The sequence below is a fragment of the Tripterygium wilfordii genome, chromosome 8, assembly GCF_013401445.1.
Source record: "Tripterygium wilfordii isolate XIE 37 chromosome 8, ASM1340144v1, whole genome shotgun sequence".
Lineage (NCBI taxonomy): Eukaryota > Viridiplantae > Streptophyta > Magnoliopsida > Celastrales > Celastraceae > Tripterygium > Tripterygium wilfordii.
The window spans coordinates 12,681,067-12,692,710 of NC_052239.1; the positions used below are offsets into that span (position 1 = coordinate 12,681,067).

Genomic DNA, 11,644 nt, shown 5'->3' on the forward strand with positions numbered 1-11,644 from the left:
ATGTCCGGACAAATTTACCTTCATTTGTGTGCCTCCTCTACATTCTTGCGCTAGCTTACCATTAACACTAAATTGAGGCTTTCAAATGATGCCAAAGACACAGAGGTTGCAGGTTTTAGTAATTAGTATCCACAAAAAACCTTTTTCTTTTTCTTTTCCTCCATTTCCAACCACTTGGTTGTTGCACCTTTATGAGCTTCCTAGAAGCCATTGCAGTTTCCTTCGCCACAAGCAGTGCAGAGATTGCATCATATTTTGGGTGGGGCCAACCAAATACACATATAAAATTATTGTAATAATTTTAGGGGGCAACCAAGGAAAATTTATTTATAAATTTTCATTTTAGCAATAGACCTTAAAGTCTATTAAAGAAGTGGTAAAATCTCCGCTACTGCTTTCTATATTCTAGGAGTCCTGCATCTTGCATTCCTCTCTTTGGATTTGGGTCCAAGAATTATGTGTTTTGGAGTCCATTTTTCTTCCAATCCAGGTTCAAATGAGTGTTGACTACAGGGGATCTACCAAGAGCTGCATCCACCATTCTTTGCGGTCATCTCGCTTCACCACTCTTGGCCTAGTTGAAACCAGCTTTGGCACCACTATTTTTTTAATGACTTTATGCCCTAAAATCTAGTTGTTGATTGACTAAGCAAAGCTAAGAAACACCACCAAAAAAACGCAAAGAACCCATTAGCTTATGTGGAGTGGTGCATATGCTGTTGTAGTTCCACTGTAACATACTCTCATATTCAAATTTTGTTCCACCACTAAGCCATAATACTCCAGAATTTCTTTTAACCACACTAATATTTCTCTGTTTACTCTGTGTGTTTATATTGGTAGAGGGTCTGGTATCATTTCTTAAAACAGGATTTTTTTTCCCTTAGAACAGGATGTTTGTTTGCTTTTGGCATAGCCAGGGATAGGAAGGCAGGGGTGAGTGTGTGCAATATATCTGTTACATTCCAGTTTTCTTTTTTGCTTCTTGTAATCCAATCTGAAAATCGACTTGCCTCTTATTTTGAATAAACTTGAATGAAATGCTAATGGGTTATTTACTTGAGAATTAATTCCTTGCTTCAGACCATGTGCTCGACTCCGGTACGGTTTAGGATGATTGAAATCTGAATATTGAAAGTATTTCGATTGTATACTCTTCTTTGGCAATGTTTTAGCTAAAGCAAACTGTAATGAGGCAGTTTTCATTACTATTTCTGTTGCAATTTCTAACAAATGGATAGCATGACAGATGACGGCATGGTGGAAGGAAGGAAGCTTTGACATGTTTCAATTTCTCCTTTTGTGGATTGCTTCAATAAGCTCTCAACGAGTACAAGCTTCTTTAGAGTTGCTGATGTCACTTTGTTATTGAACTTGACTGTGGAGCTCATGGTAGAGATGTTCTGTAGTGTCTGGGTCGCTGTCCCGTAATGTGGAACTCATAAGATTTTACGTCTTAATGCGTTCTCATTGTGTTTTAAATTTTTCCGTGCATGGTGCAAAGGTATGGTTTTAAATTTTTCTTGTAAGCATGAAGTCTTGCAACCTGGATTCTAATAATGCATGGTTTTCTTTCTTTTTGTTTGTTTTTCTTCTCTTTTTTTTTTTTTTTTTGATTAAAAGAAACAACACTCGAGCTCAGTTTGTTTCATGGAATATCAGGCTTTTGAAAACTGTAGGGAATTTGCACATTAGGCAGCAGGCATATCAATGCAAATGTACATAATCAATAATTTCAATCATAGGACTCTATAGGAGTGAATTTGGACATATTTCCTTTATAAAAGATTTGAGAACAATTCTTAGTTTGCTTAGAGCACGCACATTAGTGATTCTATACGCATTGGACTCTACATTTGATGTAATAGCCGGTCCCAAATATTTTTAAAAAACTTTAGAGAACAAAATAACACAAATTTGCACATGCTATTTTGGATCAAATATTGTTGTTATTGAGGCTTTGTGTGAGAAGTAACTTGGCCCAATTCAATTCTCCTAGGCTTGTTGAAGAAGGCCATGAGCTTTAGAATTTAGAAAATGGGCTGAGCCCAAGTTAACTTCAGCTGGCCTCTTAAACCAGTTTTGGCTTTTATGGGAAGCCACAAGAAGGATCTATTCTAAATGTACAACTGTAAAGATAGAGAATTAAAACAGAGAAAGGAAGACAAAATTAGAGAACACAGAGGACGTGAAACAAGGAGATTAGAATGTCAAATCTTTTCGTAACTACACTGGTAAGATTCTAACCTAGAAATTCTAAAAGGATTTGAAATCATGATGGAGAGATCGTGGTCTCATGCTAGTTTTTATTGAAGGAGGAAGCTTGTTCTGGGAGATTATGGAAGTTGGGTCTACAAACCTAAGGGTTAGTAGACAATAGAAATTCTAATCGGAGGTTGGGAAGAGATTGTCTACCTTATTCTTGTGCTTGTTGGATTGTCAAAGCTAAAGGTTGGATTCCAAGTAGCACACTTGATTCGGGTAACCTCTGCAATCAATTAAAATTTGAATCTTGACCTCAACAAAGATGGGAAGTGATGTTGTATGATGAAAAGCTCGTGGGAAATTGGAGCTTTTGAAAGGGTAAAAATACACATTTCATCTCTGAATTATACCCCATGTTTCAATTTCGCCCCTAAATTTTTTTTTAATCCTGAAATTGCCTTTGAACTATCCAAAAGTACTTGTTTTGTCTCTCAAGTCTAATTGACGCCGGAAAAAACTAACGTGGCGCCTAGTTGGCATTTCGGAATAATTTCAATGGAGAACTTTGTTAAATCACAACGTTTTGTCCTTAAACTATCATTTTGTAACATTTTTGCTCCTTCAACTAAAAAAAAACAAATTGTCCACATCCATACACAAACCATACTAACAGCTTCATCAGAATATCCAAAATCATCATCATAATATCATAATATCAAGGTTCAGTACATATCCATTACAAAACACATAAACATTACAAGATCATCCAAATATTAAGGTTCCAAAAGACAATACTAAACAAAATCCACAAAGGGTTTTTTTGAAAAATAACCCTCGTTTATAAACATTTTTCAAATCTAACCCATCTTTTTAAAACACTTAAATATAACCCTTTTGACAAAGGAAAAGACAAAATTACCCATTGCACAGTTCAAAATCCTAAAAGTCAACAGTTACCGTCTCGAATTGCGTAAAACTCGTCCTTTCATCTTCTTCTTCGTTTATTCACACACCAGCATAAAAAATTCTCTCACATCTGTATCTTCTTCCTTCAACTTCTTCGTTCTTCCGAGAATATTATTTGTTGGAATTTCTTCTGGTTTTTTACGAACGAACAACAACAACAACAAACGCGACTCTAAGGTTAGTTTCATTTCATGGATTTATGTGTTTGAATATTCGTTCATATGTATGAGATTTTTGGAAGAGGTTAGAGAAACAGTACAGTCATGCTTGTAACATATATGTTATAGGGTGTTGGGTTTCGTTGGTAAAGGCGTGCATGTTCGTTGTTATCAGTTTTGCAGTACACGTAAAAAGGTACAAACTTTCAAGAACAGTACAACAACTTTCTACGTGTACTGCAAAACTGATAACAACGAACATGCACGCCTTTACCAACGAAACCCAACACCCTATAACATATATGTTACAAGCATGACTGTACTGTTTCTCTAACCTCTTCCAAAAATCTCATACATATGAACGAATATTCAAACACATAAATCCATGAAATGAAACTAACCTTAGAGTCGCGTTTGTTGTTGTTGTTGTTCGTTCGTAAAAAACCAGAAGAAATTCCAACAAATAATATTCTCGGAAGAACGAAGAAGTTGAAGGAAGAAGATACAGATGTGAGAGAATTTTTTATGCTGGTGTGTGAATAAACGAAGAAGAAGATGAAAGGACGAGTTTTACGCAATTCGAGACGGTAACTGTTGACTTTTAGGATTTTGAACTGTGCAATGGGTAATTTTGTCTTTTCCTTTGTCAAAAGGGTTATATTTAAGTGTTTTAAAAAGATGGGTTAGATTTGAAAAATGTTTATAAACGAGGGTTATTTTTCAAAAAAACCCATCCACAAAAGGCAACAACTCATCTCCACAACATAATAGAAGATGCATATCCCTCATTTGTTGACGGACTCTTGAGTGTTTGTGGTCGTAGTAGACCCTGATGATCCTCCAAATGTTTGAAAAGGGTAGTATAATAGAAGATGCTCAACCTGTTATATTTTCATGAGCAAAAAAGTTAATACTAAAACAAAGATGTCATACCTGTTTTGTTGTGGAAGGATCCATGATGCTAGGTCCTTGGAAAACAGCAACAACTCCAATACGCGGATCTTTACCATGTGCTGGTTCACCTGTCTCTTTTCTTTTTTTTTTCTTAGGTCTTCCTGTAGTTTTTTGCACAGTTGGTGGTAAGATGTCATCATGGTTTGTCTTATCATCTTTCGACACAAGGGGCTTTGAACCTAGATGCATGTGTCTTAACCATTTTAATATGCCTACAAGTTCGACAGAGCTTGAAATCAATGGCAGTCAAAAACTACAACCTATTTCTCAATGGGATACACATATCGAAATCAAAAGTTACAACCTATTTCAACATACCTGAGAGAGGTATTGATAAGATTTTGAGAGCTGAGCATGATTGCAGCTCGTCGCCTTCCTTCCAGCTGGTGTGCCTTCCTAGGTCTAATGGAGAGCAAAAGAGGAGAACTAAAATCGCAAAATAATTTATGAAACTACATCACTGTAGCAAACTGACCCAATTTTATTTGATTAAAAAATGCCAACTGACGTGGAGATACGTGGACACATTGACAATTCCAAATTCGTCTTTGGCAAACGCGTACTAATGTAAATAGAGGAGGCACGTGCAGGGCCTGGACACACTGATGACATAGAGACACGTGTGCAATGTTTTCAATGAGCCACAAAACTAATTATGTAACTATTTCATATTGTTTTAAAAAATATAAGAAAAAAAGGAAAAAATGTTAATTGAAATTTTGGTAAAAGCAAATAAAAATAAGGAAGTGAAGATTAATGCATAACAGAGTTGGGAAAATCAACCATCAATTAAGTGATTAATATTAAGTGCCTGTTTGGCACAGTAGACGACAAAGCGGGTCTGCTATCAATCCCGCTTTGCTGAACTGCTGTGCCAAACGGCACAACATTTACAACTGAATCGCTAGCTGCAAATAAGCTCCATAAAGACATGCTTTCATTTTTTAATTTTTTTTGTGTGGGGCCCATATACATGCTTTTAACAACAGGACAAAAGAGAGGGCTCCACTTATGAGAGAGAATGCCCACTTGAGTGATTATTTTATTTTAAACATTTTTTAACTTTAACACATTATCTTAATTAATTTTACATAAGTAATTATTAAAATATTTAAATTTTATACTTAACATTAATTTTTATAATAAATTTTATTTATTAAATTAAATGTAATATTAAATTAAATATAATTTAATTTCAATAAAATTATATTTATTATATTTATCTTATATTAAATTAAATAATGAATTTTAATATAAAAATCATAAAATCTAATATTATAATACTTTAATTAAACAATTTTCTACTAGCGTTAGCTTTTAGTTTATCAAACACCACTGAACATATTTTACAGCTTTAAGCTCAATTTTTTTTTGTTAGCATTGAAAATCACTTTAACCGCTCTATCAAACGGACCCTAAGTATTGTTCGTACCAAAACTGAATTTTACACGTCAGATGACACGTGGCAAGACGGGTCCCACAACTTTCAAAGAGCAACCAGTCTCATGGTTACACGTGACAAAGGCAAGGAGAATTTTTACTAGTTGTTGTTCATTTTGCAGGATTCTAGTTGGTTGCTGGAATGAAATTCAGGAATTAGGGTTGTCCAAGATCCATTGTCCAAATAGCTACAAAATGCTATATTTTTACTCGTGTAGAAGTCGCAACGAAATGATTACTATTAGCCATATCCCCATATTTTCAACCATGAAGCCTGAAGACTCGCGAAGCAAAGACTACCACGGCTTCCAAGAGAGTCCATATCATCCTCGAAGAAGAAGCACGATCAGAGAGATGCTACCATCATCCCCATTTACAGGAGAATGTTACGGTTATGAAGCCCACTAACCCAGTCACTTCAGCAAGCAACAAGAAGGTGGTCATGCCACGATCCCTATAATGTGCCATGACAGAATACGTGACGAAGAATAAAGAAGTGTGATGCAGTGGACTTAACTCACACCTTGAAAACCGGCTTACAAGGTTGAGGATTGCCCACCCATATAAAGCACGTCACTTGCTCCCACCTACCTGATGTGGGATAAGGGAATGACCAACAACACTGCATCAATTCCCTCCCTCCCCAAAGAACACGTATCCCACGTGTGGTCCCCTATCCCGTGGCACCCACATGCACCCACATCTTCAGCATGGGCTTGGGCTTTGATACCAAATGATGCAGTGAACCTAACTCACACCTTGAACACCGACTTGCAAGGTTGAGGATTGCCCACCCATATAAAGCACGTCACTTGCTTCCACCTATCCGATGTAGGATAAGAGAATGACCAACAACACTGTATCAAAGTGCCAATCACTTGGCACTATAAAAGAAGAAAGAAGAGAAGATTACACCCACCCTGTGTCAAACACAGACCCATTGTCTTCAATACTTATTTGCTTTCTTAGGCATGGCTCCCGCCATTTATCTTTTTATTTTGCATGGCTCTGGCCAACTAGTTTTTAAATTTGTCTTTTTTCCTTTCACAAAACTCATGTTCCCAACAGCCGAAATTATGAGATCTCATATCCAGCACAGAAAAATCCAACAAGTAGTTAATCAAATAATTATTATAATAGTTGTAAAATGCATTGATTTTAAATTAATAAAAAATTATTATAGAAATAAATATTTAAATGATTTAGAGTGTGGTTAAAGTGTTTAATGTGTGGATTTATTTTCTAAGAAATTGAAAATTTGTGTAAAGTGTACAAAAACTGAACTTTTAGAGTTTTTATTAAAAGTGTATGATGTGGATGGTCTTAAAAAGCAAGTAAGCTGACCTAACATGAGTTGGTATGGATTTGCCCCGAGAGAATCTATAAAGAGATTATCCATTCTAAGTTATTTGTTTAGCAAGCAAATAAATTGACATAACATAAGCTGGTATGGAAGCAGCAACATGGTGAATGACTTAATCGCGAGGTCAGTTTGTGCGAGAGTTCATTCTCGAACCATTAATTCTCTCTGCTACTCTTTTGACCACTACACTTCAGCAACCAAATTGACGAAGAGATCATATCTTCGAAATGACGTGGCTTTATGAATGAAAGGTAGAATACTTTAACCACTCTCATTTTTGGATAGATAAAAAATAGAAAGGAAATAAAATTGGTTTAATTTACTAATTTATCCTTATTTTTATGTTAAAGTATTATGTACAATAGTAAATAGGTTTTTAACATATAAATAACTTAAGAGAAAAAAAATTTCACACCACAAAATCTACTAAGTTTACACCATTTTTTAAATATTTTTTTATTTACATGTATCCTTGTTTGGAATGACAAATATAGCCTTTATTGAAAATAAATATTAAATACATATTTACAAGTTGAATTAGAAATTTATAAATTTACACACAAATTATCTGAAAAAAAAGAAGAAAATTTCACACGCCAAAAACTTTATAAAGCAAGATCGATTACCTATGTTTTCATAATTGCAAGCAAAATACCAAATTGTTCGAAAAGTTAATGAAATCTTCGTCCAATTCTCTTCAAATTTCGTTTTCCCTTCTCCCTCAATCCAAACACGCTTTAAATGAAAATATGTCGTGGTTTATTTTGTAAAGCAAAGAATAGAGCATAAAACAAAATGTCGACCCAAGAATTTTCTTTTGTGGTTTCTCCAACAACAGTTTTGATTGTTAATGGATTGTTCACGTGAGTAGCTTGAACAAAAAAGAGTTTGAATCTTTATTTTGGTTCAAATTCAATTTATACTCATTTTTCGTGTAATTACGCACGAAATTTATTGTCTATATGAGTCCCTCTCTCAAACGTTTGTTATTCTCACTAGTTTGCAATTGGAATCATTGTCAATACTGTTTTCGGATATAGTGCAAGATGCAAATACTAAATATTGTTGAGAGAATGGAAGATTATATGCTAATATATTATAGTGGAGAGATCGTTCCAGTGGATTATACTATTTCATATTTCTAAGCGGACAAGGACTATAGAAGGTCCACGTCTGACGATTTGTTTACCATAGGTGGTGCAACCATCAGTTAGGAAAGTGTAAAGCAAACTTGTTTCGCAAACTCCATCATGAAAGCCGAATATGTGACAGCTGTTGTAGATATAGGCTATAATGTTGGGGCCTAATATATATCAAAATGTGTGTCTATTGGCAAAGTTGCTCAACCAACTTTCTGGACAACATAAAAATTTTTGAACATCTATTGTCACTTAAGCAACTATTAGAGTCGCTCAAGCGACCATCAACTTGAAAAGTTTTTGTTTTCACTTCAGCAACTCCAAAAATTGCTCAAGCTACTTTCACTCTGATAGCACCATTTTTCTCATGTTCATGTAGCACACTTTGAAGCTACTTTCCATTCATTCATACATATAATGTATTTGATTTAGTGAATGCTTGACTTTATTGTCAACATTAAACTCTTTTTATTTAAGTTCATACACATGATTTCCATGTATTTGAACTCCCAAATAATCAGGCTTAAATACATGAAAATTTTTAACAATTCCCCACATGAATGGAATGTGCTAAAATGATAATGTAGACTTGAATGAGAGAATACTTATGAGAATAGCTGCATCAGGATAGGTAGCTTTTGGCTTTGAACTTTCTTGGTAAAATATTATCGAATGTATTTGCTAAACAGTGAATGCAATGTCTTGAACTGTTCAGCTTTTGTAAATGCCAAGACAACAATATTCACACTGTTTCTTCTCTATCATTATTGTTTCCTTAACAATATTTGTCCATTTTGGCCCTGGATATGCCTAATTTTTTCTTGAGTGCTCTAAAGAGATTAGTCCAATCACTCTCATAGAAGCGACCCCTTCACATTCACATAGGTGATCTCTTGTTAAGAGTATCCTACCATACTCCAGTTGGATTTCCAACATACAAGGATCATTATTTCATCATAGGAAAAGGTGTAGGAAAGAAATTCCTTAGTAATTTTGTCACGGCCCGACCCTCGGAGCATGAGGGAAAAAATGAATAACATAATATACACAAACACAACGATAGTAAAGGAGAAAATTGGACATCATCTCCCCATAAATTGAGGAATGTCTCCCTGTAAATAACCAAAAGAAAATCCCAACATAATACAATATCTAGACAGAACCCAAACCAAAACCCTTAAGCCTACAACCATCTCCATGCAATCCAACACAGAAGTCCCAACCATCTGGGGCACCCTTTTGATCCTCAAACTGAAACCTAGGAGTACAAACTTACATTGCATAAATCATAAAATCAATTTAAACATGATATAAACAATGTCCAAAATACAGGTGAGTCAATAGTCCAAGCCATCACGGTCACACTCACTCCTGCTAATCCGAAGGACCCATTTAAATTAAATAAACTTACCTAAAATGATAGAAATATAGAGGGTTTGAGCCGAATGCCTAGTAGGGATATAAAGAGTATAAATAAAGGCTGAGAGAATAATAACGTGTATTCGATGCAACAATATGCAATACAACATAATAAATGGACCTGATCAACGCAACCGAATCTCCATATCTGCCTCCAATGACACCCAATTCGGCGGATCAGATTCTCGCCCTGCGACGATAAGCCGACGAGAATCCACCCGCGCTACCTCTCTCTCTAGCATCCAACCAATACCAAGAAACGAATTCCAATCATCCATCAACGTCAATCTTAAACCACTAGAGAGAAGGTCGGCACGTATATGGTCGCAACCAGTCACTATTGGCCCCACAAAGATATCTCAGCTTGCCACGCCTGGCCTATCGTCGGATAACTAGTCAACGTGTAGTAATAAATACCGTTACGGGAATCCTATGGACTAGCACAACCACAAGACTCCTATCCATCATCCACGCACGTGCTCAAATAACATCCAACACTTAACATAAGCCCCAAGTCCATACTTGGAACCTACCATGCATCTATTATGCAATCTTTAAAAGAAACATGTCATAAGTGCAATAAATATACATACATACACACTCATCCAGATGCATGAAGAGTCATACAAAGCTCGGTTTTTTTACCAAGCTTTCCAAGGGTCATTCATTTGTACAATAGAATCACAACATGAACAATAATAGTAGAAGAAATAATGGTAAACTATCAAGACTTGTTTCCCCTCGGAATAAATCAAGACGGAAACCAAAGTTCACCATTCTAATACGGTGGCTCGAAAGTGTTTCAAAATAAAAAGGGTAAGAAATCCATACCTCAATAGCGGTGCACAAAATAATTAACCGTCTACAGCATCAAGTCCAACTCCTCAATCACCTATACCAATATACCAGTTTCATACTAGTTAATAATCAACCACAATTTCTACTAGTCCAAATTATCATTTTACCATTGGAAATGAAATTACCATTTTATCCTTTTATAAATGACCAAATTACCCCTGGTTCAGTATTATAACTGCACGTATATAGTGTGTATATGTGTATTTACGACATAATTTCCGGGATGCTCCAACGCTGTCTGTATGGATCCGAAAACATCACCAATGAGTTCAAAGCAACGAAACAAGTTAGAATAGAGCTTCGGGGTCGCTAGAAAGTGGAATTTCAGCCGAGTCAAAATCGAGTCAAAGTCAGATCTCCGGCATTCGGTGGTTGTTTTGGCTGGAAGTTGGTTGGGTTAGATGCTCCTCAGTCCGGTGAGGTGAATGGTGGTGACGAAAAGTTGAAAGATTGTCGGAGTTGGCCGGATTGACCACTTTTACCTCGTGGTGGCCGTGCGTTTCCAAGTTCGATTCCACTGGCTATGGGCGACGGTTTGAGGCAAGGTTGGTCGGGCTATGCTTGTGGGGGTTGGGAGAAGCTTCTTGGTAGGTTGGCCATTCGAAACGGTGGCCGGAGGATGGAGTTCTGGTGGTGGCCGGTGGTGCGCGTGAGAAGACTGCGTGTTCGCGTGGGGATGGGAGGCTAATAAAGAGTGGAGAAAAGAAATTAACGCAATCAATTACTTCACACCTAATATTCCAATTCATCATTCACTAAATATCATCATTATTCCACCGAAAGTGATCTTAGTTTTTAATAAAATTCTTAATTGAATCCTCAATTTCTTTTAAATATTCATTTTTAATAAGTACAATAAAATACCACCTTTGCCAGCATCCCTTCATGCAAGTCTCAAAATAACCAAGCTTTAATTTCGAAAATGCCACCCAATTATGAAGTTTCGAAACTACTCCTACCAACAATCCTATTTACAGAATTACCAGCAACTTATTTACGATTATGCCATTCGAGTTCCTATTAGGTTTTTATTCCATTCCGGATTCGTTAAGTCGATTCACACCAATCTTGAACCAAAATTTCCACAATTAAACACCTCAATATCATTTATAAAAATTTTGACATTCTTAATTACTTTTATT

At 35.9% G+C, this 11,644-nt stretch overlaps 3 long non-coding RNA genes across 3 annotated transcripts; 1 reads left to right on the top strand and 2 right to left on the bottom strand.

Moving 5' to 3' along the window:
* Positions 1-2,144: 2,144 nt before the first annotated feature.
* LOC120004453 lies at positions 2,145-2,592 on the top strand. Its single transcript, XR_005469541.1, has 2 exons — positions 2,145-2,234; positions 2,316-2,592. It is a non-coding gene; the product is annotated as an uncharacterized LOC120004453 (long non-coding RNA).
* A 1,805-nt stretch (positions 2,593-4,397) lies between these two features.
* On the bottom strand, positions 4,398-4,740 carry LOC120004452. The gene is made up of 2 exons (XR_005469540.1): positions 4,602-4,740; positions 4,398-4,495 (listed from the first exon to the last, which is right to left on the bottom strand). It is a non-coding gene; the product is annotated as an uncharacterized LOC120004452 (long non-coding RNA).
* Positions 4,741-9,209: 4,469 nt separating this feature from the next.
* LOC120003475 lies at positions 9,210-11,250 on the bottom strand. Its single transcript, XR_005469352.1, has 2 exons — positions 10,628-11,250; positions 9,210-10,536 (listed from the first exon to the last, which is right to left on the bottom strand). It is a non-coding gene; the product is annotated as an uncharacterized LOC120003475 (long non-coding RNA).
* Positions 11,251-11,644: the final 394 nt, after the last annotated feature.